This window comes from Neophocaena asiaeorientalis, unplaced genomic scaffold, assembly GCF_003031525.2.
Source record: "Neophocaena asiaeorientalis asiaeorientalis breed wild unplaced genomic scaffold, Neophocaena_asiaeorientalis_V1.1 scaffold106, whole genome shotgun sequence".
In the NCBI taxonomy this organism is placed as follows: domain Eukaryota; kingdom Metazoa; phylum Chordata; class Mammalia; order Artiodactyla; family Phocoenidae; genus Neophocaena; species Neophocaena asiaeorientalis.
This window is the reverse complement of record NW_020172597.1, coordinates 4,619,288-4,631,844: the sequence shown is the minus strand read 5'-3', so window position 1 is coordinate 4,631,844 and position 12,557 is coordinate 4,619,288. Positions and strand designations below refer to the sequence as shown.

The 12,557-nt window shown below is 51.3% G+C and overlaps 1 protein-coding gene across 3 annotated transcripts in view; it reads left to right on the top strand.

Annotated features, from left to right (window-relative positions):
- The first annotated feature begins 8,236 nt into the window (after nucleotides 1-8,236).
- Nucleotides 8,237-12,557, top strand: part of RIMS3 (regulating synaptic membrane exocytosis 3) — a 60,871-nt gene continuing 56,550 nt past the window's right edge. For 2 of the 3 annotated variants that reach the window (XM_024738826.1, XM_024738824.1), the window contains exons 1-2: nucleotides 8,237-8,378; nucleotides 9,346-9,438. The gene's annotated coding sequence lies outside the window, so the exon portion shown is untranslated. The remainder of the gene's footprint in view (nucleotides 8,379-9,345; nucleotides 9,439-12,557) is intronic. The other variant, XM_024738828.1, reaches the window with a different exon arrangement.

The window sequence follows — 12,557 nt, the reverse complement described above, 5'->3', positions numbered from 1 at the left end:
CCCTCCCCCCTGCCAGGCTGCTGCTGGCTCCTGGTGCCTGCTCCTTCTTATCTCCACTCGCTGGCATGTGGCTTCATTGGCTCAGGCGCGCTTGTCCCTGACCTCCCACCTCACCTCCCTCTGCCGCCTGACAATTTCTTTCTGTTCCTTGGTTCAAGAGAGCCTCTAATTGCCCTGTCTCGGATTGTTGTGCCGGGCCACTAGTTAAAGGTCACCAGCTAATATATGAGACGGCAACCCTTGGCTCTGTGCTGGCCCCCATCTGCTACGTCTAGAAGCTGGAGGGGCCAAGTAGTCTAAGGCACGGCCCCAACTGTGTTTGTGGTCTGGGGAGCTTTTCTCCAAAGTGAATTTGAGTCTGGCAGGCACGGTGCCGTCCCTGGGACCACGTGACTGGAGCCCAAAGCTCCAGATTTCCTGCCCAGAACTTTCCCCAGAGGATTTGTCATTTCTTTCCTTGAATTATGTAGCAGACAAGCCTGTTAAATGTCATCCGTGAAGGTCTTCTTCCTCCTCCTTCCTCTCCTTCTCCTCCCTGCCCCAAGGAACTTATGATATAGTGAAGACAGGGGCAGGAAAATAACTAGATTACATCTTTAAGTGTATGAGTGCTTTAGAAGTATAAACAAAGTCCTAATAGCTGCCACTTACTCAGTACCCTGTACCAATCACTGCTGATCACTTTACATACATTTTTCTCATCTAATCTTTACAGCTCCCCTGTGGAGTTGGCACCACGTTTGACACATGTGAAAACAGGCTCAGAGAGCAGCTCACAGATAATAAACAGCACAGCAGGGCTCTGATGCCAAAGCCTATGCTGTTTGAGCACAGAGGCCCGCCTTGGCCTAGGGAGGAGCAGGGATGCCTGGGGAGAGCAGCAGCCATCTAGGAGGAGGTGATAGCCGAGCCTTGGATCAGGACAGGGGTGGGTGGAGGGTCACCGTAAACAGAGGGAGCCACATGTGTGAATAGTACCAGTGTGAGCAGGGTGCAGGGCCAGGAGCTGTGCCCCTGAGAGTGAGTGCCTCCCTAAATTTGTGCCCTCGGTGTCTCTCTTGTCCCACCCTCATCCAAGCCCTGACAGGAAGGGTAGAGTTGAGGCAGGAAGAGTTTTGAGGAGAAGGAACCGGGAGAGGACGGCAAATTCAACACAGCCAAGAGATGCAAGTACTATTGTCTAGTTCCCAGCACCTGCAATAGACTCTCAGGGCATGTGACTAGAGTCCAAAGTGGAAAATCCAAGAGGAATGAGAATCTTTAACCACATGAACAATCCTCTCTGCCCAGATTCCCTACACAGCTTTCTTCTGCTGACCGTCTGCTCTTGTCTTGGATGTCACGTCCTCCAGGACGCATCCCTAGGTCTCCCAGGCTTGCCTTAGGGCACTTGGGTTCCTATTTTGGTATTGTCCTTTGCCTGCCAGACTGTGGAGTCACTGAAGACAGGGGTTGGATCTTCTGACCCTTCCATCTCCAGCAGAGCATGTGGCTCATAGTAGCTGCTCAGTAAAAGAAAGTCAGATGAAAGAATAACAGACAGCCTCCAAGGAGCATGTCAAGTTTGTCAGGCCACGTGGATTTTTCCTCTTTGTCTCTGGGGTCCTACCAACCTCAACACTTGGAATCCTACACATGTTCTTCTACCAGGAGAAACCTTAAAAATCATCTAGCTATCTCCTTCCTCCTACCTTTTCCAGACGGGTTGATTGTTGTCCCATTTTCATGTATTTGCCAACAATTTCTTTCTTTTTTAAAAAATAAATTTACTTATTTATTTTAATTTATTTTTGGCTGAGTTGCTTCTTCGTTGCTGCACGCGTGCTTTCTCTGTTTGCAGCAAGGGGGGGCTACTCTTCGTTGCAGCGTGCGGCCTTCTCATTGCGGTGGCTTCTCTTGTTGCGGAGCACAGCCTCAAGGCGTGCGGTCTCAGTAGTTGTGGCACGCGGCTCTAGAGCGCAGGCTCAGTAGTTGTGGCACACGCACTTAGTTGCTCCGCGGCATGTGGGATCTTCCCAGACCAGGGCTTGAACCTGTGTTCCCTGCATTGGCAGGCGGATTTCTAACCACTGCGCCGCCAGGGAAGTCCTGACAATTTTAATCTTATGTCTCCAGCCACAATTTCTCCTCTGAACTCCAGACCTAATCAGCTCCTTCTGCAGCCCCTCATCCGGATGCCCCACCGTACCTGAATCTGAACATGTCCAGCATCTCCCCCACCTGGTCCTCCTCTGGGCTCCCCTGATCTGGTGAAGAACATCACCCATGCTTCCTGCTATGGGGATTAACTGAGTTACTATGTATACAGTCCTTAGAACAGGTCCTAGGACATAATACATTTTCCATAAGTGTTAATTATAATAACAATAATAGTAATAGTTACGGGATACTGAATACAGCTCCGTATGCTATATAGTAGGACCTTGTTGTTAATCCATTCTATATATAAAAGTGAAAGGGTTTTCAGTAGGCGAGGGAATGTGGTCAGAATTGCTTTATAAGGATTTCTCTCATGTGAAAGTTTGGAGGTGGTGAGACCTAGTCACTGCCAGCAGCTGGATTCAGGAGTGAGGAAGGCCATCTGGAGGGGGGGAGTGGCCACAGGGATGGAGAGCAGACAGTGAACCTGGAGAGTATTTAAGAGGTAGATTGGGCAGGCCCTGATAATTAACTGGATGGAGGTGAGGATAACGGAGGAGTTAAGAGTGACTCCCAGGTTTCTGGGTTAGGCAACTGGTACCTTGACCCCAGGTGGGGAGCATCTGGGAGGAACGAGGCAGGCTGGGTTGGCAGAGCAGGTGGTCCCTAGACCAAGTCAACAGAAACATGGAAAAGTTCTCAAAATCCTTGTGCCCTAACTCCTCTGAACCCAAACTCTAGCTTGGTCCTGTGTACTTGTCCAGCCTCATCCCCAGCTACCCCAGACTCAGGGCATATAAACCACTGCTCCTCCCCAAAGCTCCACTCTTCCTTCTTGCAGTGGGCTTGTAAGTTCTACCCCACTCCTTCCCCCTCCCTCAAACTCCACAGCTTCAAGGACACCTCTGGGATCCCTGCTCTCTCCCCCGACCCCTGCCAGGATTAACATGTTCTCTGCTGTTTCCAGGATTCACTGAATCAGAACTATTTCTCTGCCTGTCTCTCCTAATGGCTGTTTGTCTCAATTCTGAATTGCCAGCACCTGGGATGAGGCCTGATCAAGGTTAACTTCAAAAAAACTTTGTTTTATTGAATTCGCCAAGAACCTGGCTTTCTTGCATTAAAAGTGGGGCGAGGAGTCGGACCTTGAATCCCTACGCCACCACTTAGAGACTGGGCAAGTTACTTCTGTCAAATCCTGTTTCCTCATCTGTCAAATGATAATACAGTGGACCCGCCTAGAAGAGTTGTTTTAAGGGTCAATGGAAATATTCTATTTTATGTGTTTAGCACAATGCCTAGAACATTGTTAGCTTCCTCAAAAATTTAACTCTTATTTATATTAAGAAAAATATTATTATTTTTAACTCTGGGAAATATTAACTCTGGGAAACTGCATGAACTGAACCGAGGATTGCAGTTCCCAGTATGGCCACAGGAGCGAAGTGGTGAGCAGCCTCGGCGCGGACTCTGGCTCCGTTTTGCTAAAGCACCTGCTGTGGACCCAGATGGCCCGGCTGGGATTTCCGGGGCTTCCCGGCCCCTGAACAGGTGGGCGCTGGCCAGGGTGTCGTGGGAGGAGCCTCTGCGATGTACTCGGCCTTGACTGTCACAGCCACGGCCGTCCCTTCCGCTCATGCCCTTCGCGGCTTGGGGGAGGGGCTGGCGGGCCAGAAAAAGCAAAAGTAGAGGGCAACTGGGATGTATCCCTTCCAGTTTGTCATTCAAGTCTTTCAAACTTGAGTATGATCACTTCTCTGTAGAAGTTTTTATAGTTTTATAGTTTTTATAGTCAAATTTATGATTTCCCTTTGGCGTCCAGGTTTCATCAGGCTTAGAAAGTCTTTTCCATCCCCCAGATTGTGAAAACATTCCTCCATGTTTTCTTCTTGTACATTATGGTGTTATAATTTAAATATGAGCTCCACCTGGAATTTATTCCCCTGTAGGGTAAGGACACAGCTTTCTCTTATTTTACCAAATAACTTGCCCGATATTCCACCCATTTGTTGTAAGTCCTATATTTTCCCTCATTTACCTGAAGTGCTATCTTTATCCTACATGGAATTCCCTTGCGTGGTTGTCCATTTCTGTACTCCATTTTGTTTCACTGATTCCTCTAGGTCTGCCTCAATACCATACTGCTTTAAATACATTGGCTTTATAATACATTTTAATATCAGGTAAGGCGCAGGAATTCCCTGGTTGTCCAGTGGTTAGGACTCAGCACCTTCACTGCCAGGCCTGGGTTCAAACACTGTTTGGGGAAGTAAGATCCCACAAGCCATGAGATGCAGCCAAAAAAAAAAATATATATATATATATAGATATATATATATATCTATATATATATATATGAATCAACCTCTACCCCTACCCCTAACCCCCTGACCAATCCTTCTGGAAGCTGTTATGGAACTTTGGAACCCCTGAAATTATATGTGAAGTGTCGTCTGCACATTTCTCCAGAGGGCAAGTCCAAGTTTTCATCAGATGTGCAAGCGGAACCTGATTCCCAAGGCAGCCACTGGTTTACATGTCTCTGTGATGGGGTGCATGGGAGGAGCACAGAGCAATCTTGATTCCTCCCTTCTCTTCCAAATCTTCACAGGCTCTGCTCTCCTCATCCTTCACCTCCACCATTGTTCCAGCTACTTCCCTGCCCTCCATCTTGTCCCCCTTCCCCAAATCTAATCCTCCTTGCTGCTCCAGAGCAACCGTTCTATATCACAGGCCTTAGTTGTAGGCCTGATGTAATTTAGATGATAACAGAAGTTTAGTTAATAAGTGAATAAAATTGTGAGTCCCAGCTCCACCACTGATCAGCTGTTGGGACCCAGCTTCAGGCTCACCACATTGTTGGGTCACAGTTTACCCTTCTCACAGACCAGGTGAGAAGGGATGAGATAGGGTGAGATAGGGTGAGGGGTATGTAGAAGGTACAGCTAGTTATCCCCAGGAGGGTCGCTTTTATTAAACAATCTCAATTATTTTCCTTTTCCCCCACACCTTTCCACTCCCCATTCACATTTTAATCTATGCCCTCAGCAGGGAGACTACTTGTTTTGCTTGCCTTCAGCAAACAATTAGGAAGGCAAACAGTAATAGTATTGTCCCCTCTGTAAATGAGTGAATTAAGAACACTGGAGCCCCAAAGTGGAATTGACCAGCTGAGCAAGGTTAAGTACAGAAAGATGGGGGCAGGCATAACTCTAGGAGAGACTTTATACAGCATCCTCCTCAAGTCCCAGTGCTCAGGGAGCCCACTTGGAAGCTCCATTTAGGCACATGCTAGGTCCTAGAGCAGGGCTTCTCAGCCTTGGCATTAGCAACATTTGGGGGTGTCCTGTGCATTGAGGGATGTCTAGCAGCACCCTTCATCTCTTCTCACTAGATGCCAGTAGCAACCCCCAGTTGTGAAAACCTAAGATGTCTCCAGACACTCTCAAATGTTGGGCCCGGGTGGGGGGCGGTGAATCACCCCAAGTTGAAAACCACTGTTCTAGGAGAAGAGGGGCGGTGAGGGGAGGGAGGTTAACATGGGTCTTAGGGCAAGACACTCTCTACTCCCGTACCCTCTGTCTGAAAGGGACACCGTAAAGTCTTTTTCTTCATAGCAGTCACTTGGGCAAGTCTTTTCTCCTCTCTGGGCTTCAGGTTTTCCATCTGTAAATGGATTTGATGCTTGTATGTCATTTCCCCCTTCTCTCACCATCTGACATTCCTGGATCTGGTCCAGGGTGTGACAGGGGTACCGCGGTGCCAGTGAGGTCCTGGGAGGTCCCCCAGAGCGAAGGAATATGAGAAAGAACAGATAGATGTAGCGGTGGAGAGGGGTGCAAGCATGAGCAGGAGCGTTCTGGAGACCTGGAGAAGCTTCGGGCATCCTCTCCACCCCGCCTCTTCGAGGCCTTATTACCATAGGTCGCCCCCAACCCGGCAAACCCAGACTTTTTTGCGGCGGTTGCGGGGGCCCGGGGGCGGAGCACAGTGTGTGTGATGACTCTGGGGGGCTAAGGTATGAGAAGGGAACATGAGGTGTTTGGGGAAGCCCGGAAAATGGAGTAGAAGGCCCCAGAGTCTTGAGTTCTTTGCTGATGCTCAGAGCACCTGGGGCCCTGATCTTCAACAGCATTGTCTCCCATGGCATTTTTGGAAAGTGCTTAAAATCTCTCCTGGAAAGGGAGCTGGAAGGCAGCCTCCCTTTCTCTCTCCTGCCTGTGCCCTGGTTGAGAAGCTGGCCACTCTTTCCTCCCAGTGAGACACCATTGTGGTGCCCAGAGGACCCCTACCCCCCTCCCTATGAAAGAAAAGGGGTGATGCCCATTCCAGCCCTAGGGTGGGGAGAGGGGCTTCTGGGAAGCTGGGAAAGGTAGTTGGCCAATCAACGGTGGGAAATCCAGGGTTCAGGGAGGTTTGGCAAGACCCTTGGGGGGCAGCTTGGGCACCCTCTCATGCAAGGGGAGGGTGTTTTCACCTGCTGGCCCCCAGGCTGCCTGGACCCATGTCCACATCACCTTTTCTGGATAACCCATCCCTGAGGAGTGGGTTTCTTCCCAGTACCCTGGAAGGCCAGGGAAGGCCCATAGCTCTTGTGGTCCTGGATGGGGTGGGCAATGCCATACCAAGGCCAGAGAACAGAGGCACTGGCTGCACTGCCACCTGGGGGCTGTTTGGATGTGGCCCTTCGTGGGTGGGGAGCCTGGGTGAATATATCAGTGTCTAGCCCCAGCCCCAGGGGTGTTGTCTGGATGTAGAGAAGAAGGCTGCTGCCTCTTTGGTCCTGTCTTCTGCCTGTGATGACTTCTTCTGGGCTCCTTGAGTTTGGGGCCTGAAGTGGTGAGGAGAGGGCCTTTTTGGGCTAGGCCTGGTCACCAAGGGGTTAACTAGCCAGCCCCATAGTTCCTGCCAGCCACCAATTAGTCTGTAATCAGACAGCTGCCAACTGTCCCTAGGGGCATGTGGGCAGCCTAATGGGGCATTTTCTGGTGGAGGTGAGGGGGTGGGGGAGGGGGTCTGTGAAACCTGTGCTCAGTCCAAGCTTCGTGCCCTTCAGAGCTTGTTTAGGGCCCACAGACCCCTTCTCCGCCCTCTGTGCCAGCTGCTTGGCTTAGGGACCTCCAGCCACGGGGTTCGATACCTACCCAACCTAATGCAGGTATGAAGTGCAGAGTCAGGCAAACTTGGCTTCAAACCCAGGCTCTGCCACTTTCTGGCTATGCACTATTGAGGAAATCGCTTCCCCTTTCTGAGCCTCCTTCGTAAAACAGACCCACCTTCTAGGTCAGCTGAGAGGAGTAAATGAAATGGTGGATTTGAGCTGCTTAGCACAGAGGCTGGCACTCAGGAGACCTCAGTAGGTAACTGCTGAACTCCTGAGCAACCCCTGTGCCAAGGACCTGACGGATGGGCAGGCAGGAGCCAGGGGCTGAGGATCCAGCAGGGACCAATGTCCCATCCCTCGGGGCATGCGGTCTCAGCAGGCCAGGCCTGAACTCTTCTCTCTCCCTCCCTCCTTGCTCACAGACACATCTGGTCTCTGGACATAATTGGGTTTTACTCTGCTGAGCCCAGGGCTGAGCTGCTACTTTCTGGGCTCACCCTGTTCCTAACCAGGTGATAAGCTCTGTGGGGTCTGTCAGGGGTCTGGGTGATGTCTGCAGCTGCAGCAGCAGCTGGCCCTTTAAGGAGGGAAGAAAACAATTATCCAGCCTGGGCATTGCATCAGCTGGAGCCTGGAGGGTCCCTGGGGAGGAGGGGGCAGGCTGGTGGTTGATTTCATTAGTGCCATGTGAGAACTCTCACCCAGGTCTGCCCCACTCCCAGGCTGCAGCCTTCTCCCCAGGGCGGCAGCCCAGCCCCATTGCCTCCCCTACCCCACCCTGGGAGCATCACCTTGGAGGACTCTGTGCACGCCCATGACACGTAGAGGGGGCTGTAGGGAAGTGTTTGTCACACTGGCCTTCTGCTGACTTGGGGTTGCAGGATATGCCTCCTGTACTGGCATTTTGCTGACCATGGGGGTGTCTCCGCCACTCGTATTTGTCTGACCTGGGAACTGTTTCTCCCCCACTGGCATTTTGTTGACCCAGGGGAGGGATGACTTCTACGTTGGCCTCTTACTGACAGTGGAGCTGTTTCCTGCACTGGTGTTTTGCTGACCCAACAAAGGAGCTGTGCTGCCTGGGCTGTGTGTGAACGGAGGCCACGGGTTAGAAACAGTTGTTCTCTGGTTGGAGGTGAGCTGCCTGGGAACAGTGAGTCACAGCGGCAGAGAGGGCTCCAGGTTCTTGGGCACCAGAGAGACCTGGGTTCAAGTCCTGCATCCTCCACCTCCACACTCTGTTATACTTCAGGTCTCAGACACCTCTGGAAAAATAGGAGTAATTTACACCCATACTGCCCCACCCCCATCTGGAAGGTGCTTGGCAGATTAAATGTCATAACTGGATGTACAGCACCCAGCCCAGGACTGGCAGGTGGAAGGTGCAGGCTGCGTGATGATTCTCTTCCCTTTGCAAGTTTGGGCTCCTCACACCTTGAGTTCAAGATGCCTGGATAAGAAAAGGAGGGTTGAGGAGGAGTGGAGAGAAGGGGAGAAAGAGTGCAAGGCCCTCCTGCCTCTGTTGCAGGATGATGTGCTCAGACACCTGATGTACTAAGCACTGTGTGTCAGGCAGCTCCTGCCTCCATGGAGTGGGCATTCTAGCTGGGAGACGGCCCAGAGCATGTGACATGTGTTGAAAGGAGAGATGCAGCGACGGTAGCGTGACAAGGCGTTGAGGAGGCAGAGAAGGAGGGAACCGGGTGTGCTAAGGCCTTGGTGATGGCGGGAACAGGCCTGGTATGGTGGTGAGGGCAGGAGTTGGGGAGAGAGGGAAGAGAGGGGGCAGGAGTCAGCACAGCCAGGCCAGATCTCCTGGTCTATCTAGCAGGATACTTCCAACTTGGGAATTATCCTGAAGCCGAGGGCAGCCTCTAAAGGATTTGAAGCAGAAGAAGCAGGGGCTGATTTCCAGAGAGCGTGGGCTGGGGTCTGTGGCCCTCAAGCAGATCCTTCTCAGGAGTGACCTTTTGCCCTCTCGTCCCCCCTTCCCTGTGCCCAGGTTGTTTATGTGACTCACCCCAGGAGGGAGGAGGCCAGTCCCAGTCCCTCCAGCTCCCTCTCTCTGGGTCTCGTTGATGAAATTTATCTCTTGGGCCCAGGTTCTCCCAATCTCTCTGGGGAGCCAGAGGACAAGAGGCAGGGCTTTGGCACCAGCCAGGCCTATATTCACATCCCAGCTCTGCGGTTCTGAGGTGGGTAACCTTTGGCAAGGCACACCTGTCTCTGAACTTCAGTACCCTCAACTATAAAAGGGGGTTGATGTTATCTGTCCATGGGAAGGATAAAATGAAATTCCAGATAGAAATCACAAAACCCTATTGCAATGTCAGTTGGTATTTTAACTCTCTTGTAGGGGGGTTGACACCAACTTGGCCAGGCCCAGGCCTAGGCCTAGGGCTGACTGGGGGTGGAGGCAGGGCGAGATTCACCAGTCTGTGGTTGCACAGGGCAACCTGTGCTTAGAAGGACCCCACGCTTAATGTTTGACTGTCACCATCTTGAAATTCTTAATAATTTTGAACAAGGGATACTGCTTTTTCATTTAGCCCTGGGCCCTGCATATTATATGGCCCCACAAATTGGGTTGGAATAGGAAGAGGCAGGGAGCGACACAGACCTGCACGTAGTCCCCAGATGGAGGAGGGGTAAGACGGAGGGCATGACTAACTGTCCCAAGGTGGGTGGGATGTTAATAATAGTAACATTTATTTAGTGCTTACTGTGTGCTAGGTTCTCTGCTAAGCACTTGACATATTCATCTTCAAACAGCCTTATGAGGTAGGTACGATTATTATTTCCTATTATTCATCTATATTATCGTATAGATGAAGAAAGTGAGATTCAGGTTCTCGGCCAAAGTCACACAGCCATCAAGTGGCATCAAACCCAGGTTGTCAGATGGGAGGGCACGCGCCTGGACGAGGCATGTCCAGTCCTGGACATACCTGGACTTCACCAGGATGAGGCACCTCCTAAGCTGGGTGGGTCTGAAGGATAACTTGGAGTTTGCCAAGGAGGAAAGAGGTGTGTGGGGAAGGGAGGGCTGTCTCATCCCGGAAGTTCCTGTGCTCAGGAGTGATACTCGGCCAGGAGAGGTGGAGCCAAAGCCAGATGCTTCCCAGGGCTGAGAGAGGAAGCCTTTGGATTTCACGGTTCTGATATTCCAAGCTCAGAGCTTCCGGTCACTCTGTGCCCGGGCCCTGCTGCAACCATGATTCCTCAGAGCTGCCCTGTATTGCCCACTCTTCCCCCACTCCCAGGTAATCTCATTTACCTGACTTTAATGCCCTCTTCTGGGCTCAAGACCTGCAAATCTAACTACTTCTTGGACCACATTTAGATGTCTCATGATCAGTCTCAGGTCCAAACTCAGGTCCCAGCTCTGTCTGCTGGCACCTGCTCTGCCTCGTGTCCCTAGCTCATCTCTGCCACCACCATCCACCCACTTGCTCAAGCTGGAAAGCTGGAAGTCCTCCTGGACACCTCCCTCTCCTTCACCCCCACATTCCACAGCCAGTCCTCAGCAAGTTCTGTTGGCTCTCCTGAATATCTCTCCCCAGTCCGTCATCTCTCTCCTTGCCCACTGCCCCACTCCGGACCAGCATCAGCTCTCACCCGGACCACTGTGACAGCCTCCTAACTGGTCTCCTTACATTTCTGTTTTTGCCCGGCTTCATTTCAGGTTTCATACTGTAGTCAGAGTGATCTTCTAAAGATAAACGTTTGATTGTGTCATTTCCTTGCTTAAGACCCTTCCAAGATTTCTTGGAATAAAAGCCAGACTGACGTAGCCTGCAAGGCCCTGTGGGATCTGGTCCTTGCCTACCTTTTTGGATCGTCTGTACCAATTGCCCTCTCCCTGAGCTGCAGGACTTTCATACATGTTGTTCCCTTATCCTGGAATGCCCTTCCCCTGCTTATCTATCTCCTTCAGATAGATACCAGCTTGAACATCATTTCTGCAGAGAAGCCTAAACTGGAAACTAAACATCAGCCCCTTCCATAGGACCTTGTGCTTCTTTACGACACTCATCACACTTGACTGGCTTTTCCTCATCTCTCTTTCTTGCTGGACTGTGGACTCTGTGGGGTCAGGAATCCAGTTTTGCCTGGCCCCAGCACGTAGTAGGTAGACAATGAATTGTTCTGTGGGTGAAAGGAATAGATGAATCATTGCTGCAGCATCCTGACTAGGCTCCCTGCCTCCAGGCCTGCCTTTTCCAGTCCTTTCTCTGTATAGCCCCAGAGTTCTAAAACACAGAACTGACCCTGCTACTTAAAATACTTCAATAGCTCCCCATTGAGGGCAAGAAGGGCCTCGGCTTCTTAGCATGGGATTCAAAGCACGTTATGATCTGCACCCGAGAGCCCCTCCAGCCTCATCTCCCCTGCTTACCCCCTCCCCACACTTTGAACTCCTGTTCTTCTAACACATCAGGCTGTTGTTTTGTGCCTCTGTGCCTCTGCCCTCGTGGTTCCCTCTGCCTATAATGCCTCCGCACCCCTGCTTAGTCTCCCTGGAGAACATCCTTCATTCTTCAAAACCAGCTCAGCTGCCACCTTTGCTGGGAAGCCTCTGAGGAGCCCTCCCGGCCCTCCCTGGGCAGAGTTGGTGCCCCCCGCCACCTCAGCCACATCCACACAGAGTCTACATCTTTTCCTCCTTGTGTCCCACGAAACTGAGCTCTTCCGGTGCAGGCACAGAGATTGTTCATCTTTGTGCCTCCAGCTCCCAGCTTCTCCCCTGTCCTTAATTAGGTCTTTGCTTGTATACAGAAACCCACTCAAGCCAGCCTCAGCCTCAGTAATAAAGAAGGGTTTATTACGAGAACACAGGGGGTTTGGGGGAACTGAGGAGTAGGAAAATCGTTACCCTCTGGAAGGTGAGACCTGTAGGCCAGGAGAAATTGAAGCAGCTGCTCTCTGTACCTTGTTGGCTGCCTTCACCTTTCTGTCTCCACACACTGGGTTTTCTCAGCTTCTCCAGATAATGGACCACTTATAGTTCCTGTATTTCATCCCTCAGTTCCAACTACATTCAGACATAGAACCCAGGGCTTGGCAGATCCAAGTCCAAACTCCCAGGAGAGGATCTGATTGGCTCTGAGGGGGTCAGGTACCCACCCACCCTGGTCCAATCAACTGCAGCCTGCAGGGAAGGAAAACAAAGTCAGACATGCAGACATGGGTCTTGTTTGTTTGTAATCTGGGCAAGTATTACACTTCAAAAGACATCTGCTATAATTCTTACAGTGCCAGGTGGGCCTGGCCCCCGCCTTCCATCTGGACGGCACCTGGTGAAAACAGACCT